Genomic DNA, 17,317 nt, shown 5'->3' on the forward strand with positions numbered 1-17,317 from the left:
CAGTTGGATATAGTGCTATTTGTTTATTTTTTATTTTGTTGCCTGTGTTTGGGTTGTCATATATAAAAAATCATTACCAAGACCCATGTCAAGGAAACTTGTTCCTATGTTTTCTTATAGGAGTTTCATGGTTTCAGGTCTTACATATAAGTCTTTAGTCTATTTTAATTTTTGAGAGTGGTGTAAGATATGGGTCCAGTTTCATTCTTTTACATGTGAATATCTGATTATCCCAGCACCACATATGGAAGAGACTGTCTTTTCACCATTGAGTATTCTTGACTCCATTGTCAAATATTAGTTAACCGTATATATTTGGGTCTGTTTCTGGGCTCTTAATTCTGTTCCTTTGGTCTATTTGTCTGTTATTATGCCAGTACCATACTGTTTTGATGACAATAGTTTTATAATATAGCTTGCAATCAGGATATGTGATGTCTCCTGTTTTGTTCTTCCTTGTCAAGATTTCTTTGGCCATTCAGGATTTTTTTGGTTTCCTACAAATTTTAAAAGTGTTTTTTCTACTTCTGTAAAAATTCCATTGGGATCTTGATAGGGGTTGCATTGAATCTATAGACAGTTTTTGGTAATATTGACATTTTAACAATATTAAAATGGGTTGGGTTCTTCCAACCCATAGTATGAGATACTTTTCCATTTATTTCTGTCCCCTTTGATTTCTTTCATCAACATCTTATAGTTTTCAGAGATATTTTTTATCTCCTTAGTTAAATTTATTCCTAAGTATATCATTGTTTTGATGCAATTGTATATGAAATTATTTTCTTAATTTCTCTTTCTGATAGTTTGATATTAATGTATAGAAGTGCAGCAAATTTTTCTGGATATTTATTTTGTATCATGCAACTTTATTGAATTTATTTGTTAATTCTAACAGTTTTTTGGTGGAGTTTTTAGGATCTTGCATATATATAGTATCATGTCTGCAAATAGTGACAGTTTTATTCTTTCTTTATAATTTGGATTTTTATATTTCTATTTCCTTTTCTTTTCTTTTTTCCTAATTGCTATGGCTATGACTTCCAATACTACGTTGAATAAAATGGCAAGAATGGGCATCCTTTTCTAATCTTTATTCCTGAGAAAAATTTTCAGTTTTTCATTGTTGAGTACTATGTTAGCTTTGGGCCTGTCATATGTGGCCTTTATTACATTGAGGCACATTCCCTCTATACCCACTTTATTGAGATTTTTTATCATAAATGCGTGTTGGATTTTGTTAAATGTTTTATATGTATTTATTGAAATGATCACATGATATTATCCTTCATTTTGTTAATGTGATGTATGTGGCACATTGATTATTTGCAGATATTGTACCATCCTTGCATTCCTAAAATAAATCCCACTTGATCATGGTGCATGATCCTTTTAAAGTATTGTTGAATTTGGCTTGCTAATATTTTGTTGGGGATTTTTGCATATGTTCATCAGGAATATTGGCCTGTAATTTTATTTTTCTGTGGTGTCTATATCTGATTTTCGTATCAGGGTAACGCTGGCCTTATAAAATAAATTTGGAAACATTCCCTTCTTTTCAATTTTTTTGGAAAATTTTGAGAAGGACAGGTATTAATTATTCTTTGAATGTTGGGTAGAATTCACCAGGAAAGACTTTTGATCCTGGACTTTTTTTGTTGGGAGTTTTTTTTTTTTTTTTTAATATATGAAATTTATTGTCAAATTGGTTTCCATACAACACCCAGTGCTCATCCCAAAAGGTGCCCTCCTCAATACCCATCACCCACCCGGCCCTCCCTCCCACCCCCCATCAACCCTCAGTTTGTTCTCAGTTTATAACAGTCTCTTATACTTTGGCTCTCTCCCACTCTAACCTCTTTTTTTTTTTTCCTTCCCCTCCCCCATGGGTTTCTGTTAAGTTTCTCAGGATCCACATAAGAGTGAAACCATATGGTATCTGTCTTTCTCTGTATGGCTTATTTCACTTAGCATCACACTCTCCAGTTCCATCCACGTTGCTACAAAAGGCCATATTTCATTCTTTCTCATTGCCACATAGTATTCCATTGTGTATATAAACCACAATTTCTTGATCCATTCATCAGTTGATGGACATTTAGGCTCTTTCCACAATTTGGCTATTGTTGAGAGTGCTGCTATAAACATTGGGGTACAAGTGCTCCTATGCATCAGTACTCCTGTATCCCTTGGGTAAATTCCTAGCAGTGCTATTGCTGGGTCATAGGGTAGGTCTATTTTTAATTTTCTGAGGAACCTCCACACTGCTTTCCAGAGCGGCTGCACCAATTTGCATTCCCACCAACAGTGCAAGAGGGTTCCCGTTTCTCCACATCCTCTCCAGCATCTATAGTCTTCTGATTTGTTCATTTTGGCCACTCTGACTGGCGTGAGGTGATATCTCAGTGTGGTTTTGATTTGTATTTCCCTGATAAGGAGCGACGTTGAACATCTTTTCATGTGCCTGTTGGCCATCCTGATGTCTTCTTTAGAGAAGTGTCTATTCATGTTTTCTGCCCATTTCTTCACTGGGTTATTTGTTTTTCGGGTGTGGAGTTTGGTGAGCTCTTTATAGATTTTGGATACTAGCCCTTTGTCCGATATGTCATTTGCAAATATCTTTTCCCATTCCGTTGGCTGCCTTTTAGTTTTGTTGGTTGTTTCCTTTGCTGTGCAGAAGCTTTTTATCTTCATAAGGTCTCAGTAATTCACTTTTGCTTTTAATTCCCTTGCCTTTGGGGATGTGTTGAGTAAGAGATTGCTACGGCTGAGGTCAGAGAGGTCTTTTCCTGCTTTCTCCTCTAGGTTTTTGATGGTTTCCTGTCTCACATTCAGGTCCTTTATCCATTTTGAGTTTATTTTTGTGAATGGTGTGAGAAAGTGGTCTAGTTTCAACCTTCTGCATGTTGCTGTCCAGTTCTCCCAGCACCATTTGCTAAAGAGACTGTCTTTTTTCCATTGGATGTTCTTTCCTGCTTTGTCAAAGATGAGTTGGCCATATGTTTGTGGGTCTAGTTCTGGGGTTTCTATTCTATTCCATTGGTCTATGTGTCTGTTTTTGTGCCAATACCATGCTGTCTTGATGATGACAGCTTTGTAGTAGAGGCTAAAGTCTGGGATTGTGATGCCTCCTGCTTTGGTCTTCTTCTTCAAAATTACTTTGGCTATTCGGGGCCTTTTGTGGTTCCATATGAATTTTAGGATTGCTTGTTCTAGTTTTGAGAAGAATGCTGGTGCAATTTTGATAGGGATTGCATTGAATGTGTAGATAGCTTTGGGTAGTATTGACATTTTGACAATATTTATTCTTCCAATCCATGAGCACGGAATGTTTTTCCATTTCTTTATGTCTTCTTCAATTTCCTTCATAAGCTTTCTATAGTTTTCAGCATACAGATCTTTTACATCTTTGGTTAGATTTATTCCTAGGTATTTTATGCTTCTTGGTGCAATTGTGAATGGGATCAGTTTCTTTATTTGTCTTTCTGTTGCTTCATTGTTAGTGTATAAGAATGCAACTGATTTCTGTACATGGATTTTGTATCCTGCAACTTTGCTGAATTCATGTATCAGTTCTAGCAGACTTCTGGTGGAGTCTATCGGATTTTCCATGTATAATATCATGTCATCTGCAAAAAGCGAAAGCTTGACTTCATCTTTGCCAATTTTGATGCCTTTGATTTCCTTTTGTTGTCTGATTGCTGATGCTAGAACTTCCAGCACTATGTTAAACAACAGTGGTGAGAGTGGGCATCCCTGTCGAGTTCCTGATCTCAGGGAAAAAGCCCTCAGTGTTTGCCCGTTGAGGATGATGTTAGCTGTGGGCTTTTCATAAATGGCTTTTATGATCTTTAAGTATGTTCCTTCTATCCCGACTTTCTCAAGGGTTTTTATTAAGAAAGGGTGCTGGATTTTGTCAAAGGCCTTTTCTGCATCGATTGACAGGATCATATGGTTCTTCTCTTTTTTTTGTTAATGTGATGTATCACGTTGATTGACTTGCGAATGTTGAACCAGCCCTGCATCCCAGGAATGAATCCCACTTGATCACGGTGAATAATTCTTTTTATATGCCGTTGAATTCGATTTGCTAGTATCTTATTGAGAATTTTTGCATCCATATTCATCAGGGATATTGGCCTGTAGTTCTCTTTTTTTACTGGGTCTCTGTCTGGTTTAGGAATCAAAGTAATACTGGCTTCATAGAATGAGTCTGGAAGTTTTCCTTCCCTTTCTATTTCTTGGAATAGCTTGAGAAGGATAGGTATTATCTCTGCTTTAAACGTCTGGTAGAACTCCCCTGGGAAGCCATCTGGTCCTGGACTCTTATTTGTTGGGAGATTTTTGATAACCGATTCAATTTCTTCGCTGGTTATGGGTCTGTTCAAGCTTTCTATTTCCTCCTGATTGAGTTTTGGAAGAGTGTAGGTGTTTAGGAATTTGTCCATTTCTTCCAGGTTGTCCAATTTGTTGGCATATAGTTTTTCATAGTATTCCCTGATAATTGTTTGTATCTCTGAGGGATTGGTTGTAATCATTCCATTTTCATTCATGATTTTATCTATTTGGGTCATCTCCCTTTTCTTTTTGAGAAGCCTGGCTAGAGGTTTGTCAATTTTGTTTATTTTTTCAAAAAACCAACTCTTGGTTTCGTTGATCTGCTCTACAGTTTTTTTAGATTCTATATTGTTTATTTCTGCTCTGATCTTTATTATTTCTCTTCTTCTGCTGAGTTTAGGCTGCCTTTGCTGTTCTGCTTCTATTTCCTTTAGGTGTGCTGTTAGATTTTGTATTTGGGATTTTTCTTGTTTCTTGAGATAGGCCTGGATTGCAATGTATTTTCCTCTCAGGACTACCTTCGCTGCGTCCCAAAGCGTTTGGATTGTTGTATTTTCATTTTCATTTGTTTCCATATATTTTTTAATTTCTTCTCTAATTGCCTGGTTGACCCACTCATTCGTTAGTAGGATGTTCTTTAACCTCCATGCTTTTGGAGGTTTTCCAGACTTTTTCCTGTGGTTGATTTCAAGCTTCATAGCCTTGTGGTCTGAAAGTATGCATGGTATAATTTCAATTCTTGTAAACTTATGAAGGGCTGTTTTGTGACCCAGTATATGATCTATCTTGGAGAATGTTCCATGTGCACTCGAGAAGAAAGTATATTCTGTTGCTTTGGGATGCAGAGTTCTAAATATATCTGTCAAGTCCATCTGATCCAATGTATCATTCAGGGCCCTTGTTTCTTTATTGAGCGTGTGTCTAGATGATCTATCCATTTCTGTAAGTGGGGTGTTAAAGTCCCCTGCAATGACCACATTCTTATCAATAAGGTTGCTTATGTTTATGAGTAATTGTTTTATATATTTGGGGGCTCTGGTATTTGGCGCGTAGATATTTATAATTGTTAGCTCTTCCTGATGGATAGACCCTGTAATTATTATATAATGCCCTTCTTCATCTCTTGTTACAGCCTTTAATTGAAAGTCTAGTTTGTCTGATATAAGTATGGCTACTCCAGCTTTCTTTTGGCTTCCAGGAGCATGATAAATAGTTCTCCATCCCCTAACTCTCAATCTAAAGGTGTCCTCAGATCTAAAATGAGTCTCTTGTAGACAGCAAATAGATGGGTCTTGCTTTTTTATCCATTCTGATACCCTATGTCTTTTGGTTGGCGCATTTAATCCATTTACATTCAGTGTTATTATAGAAAGATACGGGTTTAGAGTCATTGTGATGTCTGTATGTTTTATGCTTGTAGTGATGTCTCTGGTACTTTGTTTCACAGGATCCCCCTTAGGATCTCTTGTAGGGCTGGTTTAGTGGTGACAAATCCTTCAGTTTTTGTTTGTTTGGGAAGACCTTTATCTCTCCTTCTATTCTAAATGACAGACTTGCTGGATAAAGGATTCTCGGCTGCATATTTTTTCTGTTTAGCACAGTGAAGATATCGTGCCAATCCTTTCTGGCCTGCCAAGTTTCAAAAGAGAGATCAGTGATGAGTCTTATAGGTCTCCCTTTATATGTGAGGGCACGTTTATCCCTTGCTGCTTTCAGAATTTTCTCTTTATCCTTGTATTTTGCCAGTTTCACTATGATATGTCGTGCAGAAGATCGATTCAAGTTACGTCTGAAGGGAGTTCTCTGTGCCTCCTGGATTTCAATGCCTTTTTCCTTCCCCAGTTCAGGGAAGTTCTCAGCTATAATTTCTTCAAGTACCCCTTCAGCACCTTTCCCTCTCTCTTCCTCCTCTGGGATACCAATTATGTGTATATTATTTCTTTTTAGTGTATCACTTAGTTCTCTAATTTTCCCCTCATACTCCTGGATTTTTTTATCTCTCTTTCTCTCAGCTTCCTCTTTTTCCATAACTTTATCTTCTAGTTCACCTATTCTCTCCTCTGCCTCTTCAATCTGAGCTGTCGTCGTTTCCATTTTGTTTTGCATTTCGTTTAAAGCGCTTTTCAGCTCCTAGTGACTGTTCCTTAGTCCCTTGATCTCTGTAGCAAGAGATTCTCTGCTGTCCTCTATACTGTTTTCAAGCCCAGCGATTAATTTTATGACTATTATTCTAAATTCACTTTCTGTTATATTATTTAAATCCTTTTTGATCAGTTCATTAGCTGTTGTTATTTCCTGGAGATTCTTCTGAGGGGAATTCTTCCATTTGGTCATTTTGGATAGTCCCTGGAGTGGTGCGGACCTGCAGGGCACTTCCCCTGTGCTGTGGTGTATAACTGGAGTTGGTGGGCGGGGCCGCAGTCCGACCTGATGTCTGCCCCCAGCCCACCACTGGGGCCACAGTCAGACTGGTGTGTGCCTTCTCTTCCCCTCTCACTGTGGGGTGGTGTGGCCCGTCTGGGCTACTTGCACACTGCCAGGCTTGTGTTGCTGGGGATCTGGCCTATTAGCTGGGGTGGGTAGGCAAGGTGCACGGGGGCAGGAGGGGCAGGCTTAGCTCGCTTCTCCTTACGTGATCCACTTCAGGAGGGGCCCTGTGGCAGCGGGAGGGAGTCAGATCCGCTGCCGGAGGTTTGGCTCCGCAGAAGCACAGAGTTGGGTGTTTGCGCGGAGCGAGCAAGTTCCCTGGCAGGAACTGGTTCCCTTTGGGATTTTGGCTGGGGGATGGGCGGGGGAGATGGCGCTGGCGAGCGCCTTTGTTCCCCGCCAAGCTGAGCTCTGCCGGCCAGGGGCTCAGCAGCTCTCCATCCCTTTGTCCTCCAGCCTTCCCGCTTTTAGAGCAGAGCTGTTCACTTATGACCTCCCAGACGCTAAGTCGCGCTTGCTGTCGGAACACAGTCCGTCGGGCCCCTCCGCTTTTGCCAGCCCGACTCGGGGGCTCTGCTTGGCCGGCGAGCCGCCCCTCCGCCCCGGCTCCCTCCCGCCAGTCCGTGGAGCGCGCACCGCCTCGCCGCCCTTCCTACCCTCTTCCGTGGGCCTCTCATCTGCACTTGGCTCCGGAGACTCCTGTTGGGAGCTTTTGATCAACGATTTGATCTCCTTGCTAGTAATCATTCTTCTCAGGTCTTCTATTTCATCATGAGTCAGTTTTGTTAGGTTGAATGTCTTTATGAATTTATCTATTTCTTCTAGGTTGTCCAATTTGTTGACTAAAAATGTTCAGAGTAGTCTATTATGATCTTTTTTATTTCTGTGATATGAACTCTAACTTCTCTTTTTCACTTCTGATTCTATATCTATCTGTCTGTATGTCTGTCTATTTATCTTTCTCTTAGTGAGTCTAGCCAAAGGTTTGTGAATTTTGTTTTTCTTTTCAGCTCTTACTTTTATTAATTTTTTCTATTGTTTTTTTAGTCTCTATTTCAATTATTTCCATGTTATCTTTGCTGTTTCCTTTCTTTACACTACCTTTGGGGTTTGTTTATTCTTTTTTTTTTTCTAGCTTTCTGGATGCAGAGTTAAATTGTTTATTTGGGCTTTCCTTGTTCCCTGAAATAGGACTGTACTGCTGTAAACTTCCCTTTTAAAATTGCTTTTGCTTCATCCCGTAGATTTTGGACTGTTGTATTTCCATTTTAATTTGTCTCCAGATATTTTTTTTATTTCCCCTTTGATTTTTTTTTACTCATTGATTTCAATAACATGTTATCTAATATCCACATATTTGATTTTTCGAATTTTCTTCCTGTGATTGATTTCTAGTTTCATTATATATTTAACAGTCTATATCAAGTTAATAGCATCTTAAGTTTGAACATGTTCTAAAAGTTCTATATTTTTACTCCATCCCCCATGTGTTCTGTTTTTGATACCATATTTTGCATCTTTTCTTTTGCCTATCCCTTAACTAATTATGATACTTATAGTTAATTTTACTACTTTTGTCTGTTAACTTTCATATTAACCTTGTAAGCGGTTAATCTACTGTTTACTATATATTTGCATTTATTAGTGAGATTTTTACTCCCATATGTTTTCCTGTTACTAATTAATGCATTTTCTTTTCAGCTAAAAAAAATCCCTTTAATATTTCTTGTAAGTCAGTTTAGTGTTGACAAACTCCTTTAGTATTTGTTTGTTTAGAAAACATTATCTCCTTTTCAGTCTGAATAATAACCTTGCTGGGTAGAATATTCTCATTTGGAAGTTTTTTTTTCCTGTCAGCACTTTGACTATATCATGCTACTCCCTTCTGGCCAGCAAAGTTTCTACTGAAAAATTAACTGATAGTCTTATCAATTTCCTTTGTACGTAGCAAGCTGTTTTCTCTTGTTGCTTTTAAAATTTTTCTCTTTATATTTAACTTTTGACATTTTAATTATAATGTGTCTTAGTGTAATCTCTTTGGGTTCATCCTATTTGTAACCCTGTTTGCTTCCTGAGCCTAGATGTCTCTTTCCTTCACCAGGGAAGTTCAGGGAAGTTCACCAGGGAACTTTTCAGCCATTATTTATTTAAAATAACTTTTCTACCTCTTTCTCTCCCTTCTACATCTGGGGCCTCTGTATGTAGATGCTTTTTCTTTTGATATTGTCCCAAGGGTCCTTTAAACTATCTTCATTTTGTTTAATTCTTATTTCTTTTGTTCCTCTGATTGGGTAATTTCCGCTGCCCTATATTCCAGGTTGCTGATCCATTTTCAGCTGGTTTTGTCTTGTTCTTTCACTTGGAATACATTCTTTTGTGTTCTCATTTTGGGCAGCTCTCTTTTTCTCCTTATTAGATGAAACAACTCTCTCTTCAAGTCTTGAAAGAGTGGCCTTGTGTAGGACATGAACCTTATCATTCAACCTTGCCCTGGATTTTGGTTGTTTCTCAGACTTCTTTGATTGTCTAAGTAGCATGATTGGTTTTTGATGGGTCCTAGTTGTTGAGAGTATGCCAAGACCTGTCAGAGTTCCAAAGGTTTGGATCTCAGACAGGGCCTGGTTTTAGGCTAATTGTAAGCCAGATCCTCTGGCACCAGCTTTTAAGATGATAGATAGATAGATGATAGATAGATAGATAGATAGATAGGGATAGAGATAGAGATAATCTTATGTATATATAGATGGGTCTGCAATCATAAACCCTGCTGATTTCTAGACCAGGAAATTTGGAGGTATCCCCTCAGCAACACTGGCAAAAAAATGCATTAGTCATATATATAAAATCTCATTTCTTGGATGCATCAGGGAGCTGTAGCAAGGTCAAGGGAGGGCTCTAATATGGTATCTCCATGCCCACACTCCCTGGGAGCACTGCTGTAGCATCTGGATATGTGGCAAACCTGAAGCCTGACCCTCAGGCTGAAGCTCCAGGACAAGAAAATAGGCATTTGTCTCATGAAGACTGGGGACATGTTTTAGTCAGCTGTTTGTTCAGTACCTAGGGATGGTAGGCTGCTAAGAACTGTCTCTCTGACTACCTCAGACTCATAAGGCTCAGAAACACAATTCCCACTGCCCAACAGAGTCAGGCACTCAAGAGGCCTGCCTTGTGTGGGCTGCACATGTCTATCATCTGTGACGAGGCTGGCTGTGGTTGTGACATACCAGGACTGGGACGGGACAACCCACAGCTGAGATGCAATGTGAGGTACTTGTATGTCTAGCTATGGTGCATGAGGGGCAAGACACTCAGCGACAATGGCTGCAGTGTGAGGGAGTGAGGCTCCCACTAGAACTAACAGGCCAGAAGATGGGTGCAAAAAATGGTACCCACCAGCCCCAGCACCAATAAGGCAGAAGGTGAATGCAAATATGGCACCTGCCAGCACCTCCACCTGCAGAGTGAGTCTCAACAGGTTCTTGCCTTTCTGGCAGATGCTTTAAGGTTAACATAATGAGTCCCCTGATATGGATTAGTTGCCTTTCAAATTGTTGCTCTTTTTATGGGTCCCCTTGTAGTGGGTCTATGCTGAACCTTTTGAGTGGATTTCTGTTCCTCATAGCCCTATTGTTCTCCTGGAAGTAAGCCCTGTTTGTTTATGTTTTTTAAAGTTTATTTATTTATTTTGAGAGGAGGGGAGTGCACACAAGCAGGGGAGGGGCAAAGAGAGGGGACAGAGAGAGAATCCCAAGCAGGCATGGGGCTTAAACTCAAAAACCATGAGATCATGACCTGAGCTGAAGTCAAGAGTCTGACGCTTGACCAACTGAGCCACCTTGTCACCCCCAGTCCTGTTTGTTTTTAAGGTCAAACTCTAACTCTTTGGTGGCTCATTTGTCTGATGCAGTTCCCAAGGGTTGGGGTGCCTGATATGTGACAAGAAAACCCTCACTCATTAAGGGACAAGTTCTGCATTATAAGAACCCTCCTGACTATGGTCATTACACCTGGGGTGGGGTTTCTTGCAAGGTCATGTCTCTGCCTCTTCTACCCATATTGATGTAGCCTTTTTATCCTTTTTTGTGTAAACACCGTTCAGCTAGCTTTCAGTTCCTTTTCAGAAGGAAATGTTCCACATATAGCTGTGGGTTTGTTGTGTTTGTGGGAGGAGGTGAGTTCAGGATCCTCCTATACCACTACCTTTAACCCTCATCCCCCCAGAAAATCAGCAATATTCATTACCATCCTTAGCCAGTGATTAGGGAGCAAGTGCTCAGAAAATAGCATGCTGAAAAATTTCCCTCAATTGGACATGCTTTGTGGTTATCTTAAATCAGTGCAATTTTTTAGGCTCTCTCACAGTATTTTCATCTTCAACTATTTGAAGCTTTCAGGAAAAATTGAAACTGTCATCTGAAAATTCGTATTAACTTCTTAGCAAATACAAAATCTGTCCTCAAAGACACCTATGTCTGCACACCAGCCACTCTGCACCCACCCCCATGCACCCAGATGGTGACTGGCAGCTTCATTTCACTCAACCTCTCATTATGCCCTTTCAGGCACAAAAGCTCACTGGTTGGATTTTTTTTTTCTTTTCTTTCTGATTTATGTAACTTGCTCATTTAAAAAAAAATTGTTTTCTGCAGTTCACCAAGTTTCCTTTGAAAAAGGAGCTGGCTAGCTCGATAAAAAGGAGCACTAGTTATGCCAAAGTATTCTGTGGTGTTTGTAACCCCTTGGTTTCTTGTCCATGGTTTTACTCAATGGTTTTTCTAAGGACTCTCTGAAGTCTCTTTTCTGCCTAACTCCACGTCTTTAATTTGGTTCCCATCTGTCTCCAAATGACTGAATCTTTGAATAGTTGTGCTCAGATAAAACTTTCTGGCATGTACAGGAATTCTTTAGATTAGCCAGATAGCTGCTGGGTCTAGGTTTGCAAGGAGAGCAAAGTTGAGGAGAGATTTAACTGGACTATATATAGTCCAGCCAAAAATTCTAAGGTTCCCAGAATCTCTTAAATGAGAATGAGATCTATATTTTATCAAGGAATCCAGACAGGTTAAAATAAATCATTATTTTTTCCAATTAACTTATTAACTCATGAAACATCATAACTATTGCATAAGTCCTTGAAATATGCTTAGACACATAGAAGAAGGCCTCCCAGATCATCTATTCCAGTGGTGCTCTATCTTCATTGCATATCAGAATCACCCGGGAAGCCTTAAAACAAAAATAAAAGCCTAGCTCCACCTAAGGCTATGGTTGATTAAATCAGAATCTCTGGGGTTAGTTTTTAGACATAGGCAAGAAGGCCTCTTAATGTGCAGCCAAGATTTAGAGGCACAGATCTGGTTCAACCTATTCACTTCATGGAAGAGGAAATGGAGTCTTATCTGTCCAGGAGGTTTACGAGGTCTGTTCATACGCCTTGCTTCTCTGAACTTTAAGTTGTTTATAGTAAAAGTAGTAAATTAAACCACCTCTCAGAAAAGCTAAAGCTCAGGGTGTTTTCAAAATTTCCCTAAAATTGACCAATTGGCTCTCTTCCTAATAGGCATGGTGGAGCGGGTAGAGTCCTAAGAAGACTCATGCTTGAATCTCTGCCCCTTGCTAGTTAACATTGTCACCCATCCTCCCTAAATCGTACTAGTAAAACTTTACTAGAGAGATAATAACCATATTCAATCTCACATGGATTTTAGGTCCAAATTAGATAAGATATATGGAAGTGTACGATGAACATTAAAAGTGCTATATAAAAGTAAGGAGTTTTGTTATTTGTTCCCCTCCTACTGAGAATTCATCTTCCCACCCATTAGGCTCACACCATTAGCATGTAGTGTCTCAGCACTCACCCAGTGCTTTGCTTTCTCATAGGTCAGATATATTACCCATTATAATATTTTGAAATGCAGTTTATCTCTTTAGAATCACAATTTCTGCAGAGGCAAGGCAAGGCACTGCATGGGTGTCACTGTTGTCATTCTCTTGGTTCCAATCAGTTCCTTCCCTACTGGATCATTCCAAAATCATCTTGCTGACTACCAAGATGATGTGAAGAGAACTCTAAAGACAGAGAAGTGCAACTTACTTGGTTCCTTATTGATAAGTCTTTCATACTGTCCACTGAATAAATTCAGTGGGTAAAAAAGATGCAAACCAATTATGGGGGAGAAGGGAAATAGCTATTTTGTTACTTAAATGTTTCACATTTAAGTTGAGGTTACAGTCAGGGCATCTGAAGCAAAATTTAAGTCTAAATGCTGACTGCACGTGATGAAACTCTTTTTAGCCAGCAGCATTGTTTATTAACTTATAATACTGGTGTTCTCAAACACTAGCTTTGGAAATTTAGTCATTTAGATTCCATCTCTGAGAAGACTCCTAGCTTCTTTTATGAGTCTGTGTCACTCACTAAAGACAGTAAAATTGGTCAGAAAGGTGGAGCTCTTCATAATGGATGCCTTAATGATGATACAGTGAGTCTGTGTGTCTATCTTTTCTAACACCTTCATGATGGATTCTTTTTTTTCAGAACTTGCAAAGCAATGTCCATAAACGTCCTAAGGATAGTAAATGGTATAAATAAGCAACCACAGGGTAGGAAATAACATCCATGGGGCTTAGTGTCTTCCAGAATGAAGATCATTCTAAGTACAAAAGCTGTGGAAAACAAGATCAATGAAAGGGAAGGTCTTCTTTGTTTCTGAACATTTTTCCACTGAAACAGTGAGTTCAGTGCCAACGAGAGGTTGAGCATTTTCTGGGGGAGTATTAAATGTTAATTGAAAAATTCTGCCAGCAGTATGACCTGAACATCAGAAACTGATTGTGCCTGCCAAGAAGAACAGGGGAAATTATTACAGACATTATAATTTCATACTTATTCAGCCCCCATTGGCTATGAAAAGGCAACCACATGAGTTGAATGAAATTAAGGATGAGTGTGCTTCTGATGCTGCTGGTGATCCAAGGCCAAAGAAATAAGAGGTCCTATTAAAATCAGACAGTGTAAATTGAGATCCTGCAGTCTGTTCTTCTGAGAACAACAACAACAACAACAAAAAAGCTTATTTAACTTCATTGCAAAATAAACGATACACATATCTAAATAATAAAGATTATACCTTACAATTTTAAAGGACTTTAAATTTTTCGTTACATTGAGTAATTTGAGTTTCAAAAAATTTTTGTGATCATAGACAGGGAAAAATTTGTTAACTCGACTAATATTGAAGAGGATGAAACTGAGGCTCTGAGCATTTACTTGCTATGCTTATTGGCCACTCACCATGTACAAAACACTCCCCTTGGGGGTTATAGATATACCAGTGAGAAAACTGATACAGTGTTCCCTGTCCCCAAATGTACAGTCTGGTGGAGAAGAAAGTCAAAAGATTTAGCCAGTTGATAAATGCCTAGGATAGGACCATAACAACTAACCTATGATCTTTAACCACACTATCAGGCAAACACTATTCCCAAGCTTTTTAACAATCAATCAGTATAGTTTTTCTTTCTCTATCACCAAGCCCAGCAATGGGATAACTCCTTTGTGTTTATTCACTTTCCAAATTTTTTAAAGGTATTATTTATGTTTCAGAGACAAGATAGAGAAAAGTGAGTGGACAGAGCCCTGGTTAATTTAATAAAACAATGAAAGAGAATCTTATCAACCATAATTTACAACTTTCTCAAAGCAGTTATTATAAACATTTTACAAATAATAAGGATATTTCAGCAGAATAGTAGAGTCCTGAATGGATGGGATATAGGGGAAGAAAAATCTCAAGAATCATTGCTAAGAGATTCATTAGTGTCACTATACTGTAACCATGGCCATCTTCTTCTGAACACTTTGTAACATGCACACACACAGGCGACAGAAAACTCAAGCTGGAAGTCAGACAGGAAACTTGTATTCTTTAAAATTACTATCCTTTGTGTGGAATTTAGGATATAAATATCAAAGGAAAAACTGATACCATCTTTTGAAAAGATTATTTCTCTGAACATAAGAGATGTTTCCTGCATACAAATAAATATGTCACATTTCCACAAAAGACATTGTTCCATGAGTCAATGTCACAAAGCGTAAATTAAAACACATAAACCACACCAACGATCATTTCCACAAGAGTATTATTTTCTCAAGAATTTAGAAACTCAGAATAATAGTACATGAACAAATGAAGTAGCATGCCCATCTACACAGACTTGCTTTAATTGCCTTTTAAAATACATTTTATATAAAGTTATAGGTCTTCTGCACTATCAAAAAAATTAATTCTAGTACAGTGACAGAAACCATGCTTTGGTGTGGCTGAGATGTTTTGTTCACACAGTTGTTTGAAGTTAAACTGATGTAAAATATAATATAGCAGTCAGCATTCTAATTAAAATAGATGATGTTATGGAACTTAACAAACCAAAACATTTTGTGGAGAGATAATTGGTCAAAGAAAATAGTTGTGTTTTTTAGAACAATCATTGGTCTGGATGCATCTTTAGCACACTTGAAAAAATGTTACAAACATTATTAGTATAAGCAAAACAAAAGTAACACTTTTATAAATATTAACATTTACCAGGGTATTTTGGAGAATAGTGTCAGCCTCATTAAATCTGAAGCCCATGAGAAGCATAGCCATTATTTTAGCTAACATTTGTTGAAAGTTAATACGTGTTAGACTCCATGTAAAAATCCTTAAATAAACCGGGTTTTTTTTTTACATTTCATCATTACACAAACCATCTGAGGAAGGTACTAGTTATATTCCAAGTTTTACAGAAGAGAAAAATAGAACTCAGAAAATGTAAGTAATAAGCCCGATTTGTCCAACTAAAAATTAGAGCTAAGATTTGAATCAAGATCTATGTAACCCTGAAACTTAACTTTCAAAACTGTTATGTGTAATTGCATCAAGGCAAGATTTTCAAGCCAGTTTGCAAGGCTTCTATCTTCTCTTCTACAGCATACTTCTAAGAATATTCTCTAATTGACAATCTGTTCATGACTTTTCCTTTATTGATTGGCTATACTCCCACTGAAATGAAAATGAATTAAACAGAACACTTGTCTCCTTATAGGTCTAAATCTAGAGTTTTTCCTTAAATTGGACTGTGACATTTTGAACTGAACTTATGTCTTTGAACTAACTGGATCTAGGTCTCTGTCTTTCAACTGAAAGGTAGACTGATTGGTTCTGATTAATAGGATCCATCAATTATTTGTGAAACTGTTAATTACAAAAGCTCAGCCGTCATCTAAAAGTGCAGTCATGTAGGGGATAGATCCCCAATAGCATAACTTGATCTGCTGACAAGTGGATGCTAATATTTCATATCTGATGACTACAACACACTGATCAGGGGAAGGTTTGTATGCCAGACTCAGTGCCGACAGTTATAGGTCAAGCTTGGTTTGGGATCTATTATCTAGCCAAGCACCATGCCATTTTCAGATTTCCATTTACATCAGCAATCCCTTTCTACATTTTTGGAAAAAGGAAGTTTCCAATTTGGAGAAGGTAAGCTCCTTGAGGATGTGACTGTATACTTTTTTTTTCCACTCTTTTATCTTGAAACCAAAAGAGTAAGAAACATTCACAGGACATAGGACATTGCTGAAATGTTTCAGTCCACTTATTTGATTATACTGTATATTAATGCTAGATTCATTTCAGCCCTCTGTGTTTAAATGTCCTGATTCTGGTTTGTGAAAATATAACTTTTGTATCATTGCTCCTATGAGAGTTAATGGTTGGTATAAACTTAGAATTCCTAAAAGTAAAATTCTTATAAATATCATTGCCATTGTTTAATTTGGGAGCAAAGATATTTTCTAAGGTTATTTTCCACATTCAAGAAAAGAACCTGAGTCCATGGAATCTGCTTTTTCCTTCTTCCAACTCACTGTCCCAAGGAATCCAAATGGGATATGGGCTAGAAGGAGGTAATAATGAATGAGAAACATTGAATCTGGGAGAATTAACTCTAGAAGAATCTGAGAAGAACCCATCTGGAAGAAAAGATAAGCTTTTATTCAGGATTTTGCTAAAAATTCACCTAATTAAATTCAAAGAAAAACATCTTATACCATGCCCTTATCTCCCTGGTGAGCAAAACACCAGATGGAAGGCAAGTTAGCTGGAATTACTGCCGATGAAAGTAGCAAGGTATGTCAGTGTTACTCCAGAGAGCCTAAATAAAGTAAACAGAAACCTTCCCTTGTCACTCATGACTCTTACCTGTGACACTTGTTTTTGCTTCTCAAATGGCTTATGGAGCCACTTATGAAACATATGGAACTATATGGTCAACTGATCTTTGACAAAGCAGGAAAGAATATTCAATGGAAAAAAACAGTCTCTTCAACAAATAGTGTTGGGAAAACTGGACAACAACATACAAAAGAATGAAAACTGGACCAATTTCTTATACCATACACAAAAGTAAATTCAAAATGGATGAAAGACCTAAATGTAATACAGGAAACCATCAAAATCCTAGATGAGAAAGCAGGCAGCAACCTCTTTGACAT

At 38.1% G+C, this 17,317-nt stretch overlaps 1 protein-coding gene across 1 annotated transcript in view; it reads left to right on the forward strand.

Moving 5' to 3' along the window:
- OPRM1 (opioid receptor mu 1) overlaps positions 1–17,317 on the forward strand; it is a 48,578-nt gene that overhangs the window by 11,803 nt on the left and 19,458 nt on the right. The gene's annotated exons all lie outside the window — the stretch shown is intronic.

The sequence above is a fragment of the Panthera tigris genome, chromosome B2, assembly GCF_018350195.1.
Source record: "Panthera tigris isolate Pti1 chromosome B2, P.tigris_Pti1_mat1.1, whole genome shotgun sequence".
Taxonomy (NCBI): domain Eukaryota; kingdom Metazoa; phylum Chordata; class Mammalia; order Carnivora; family Felidae; genus Panthera; species Panthera tigris.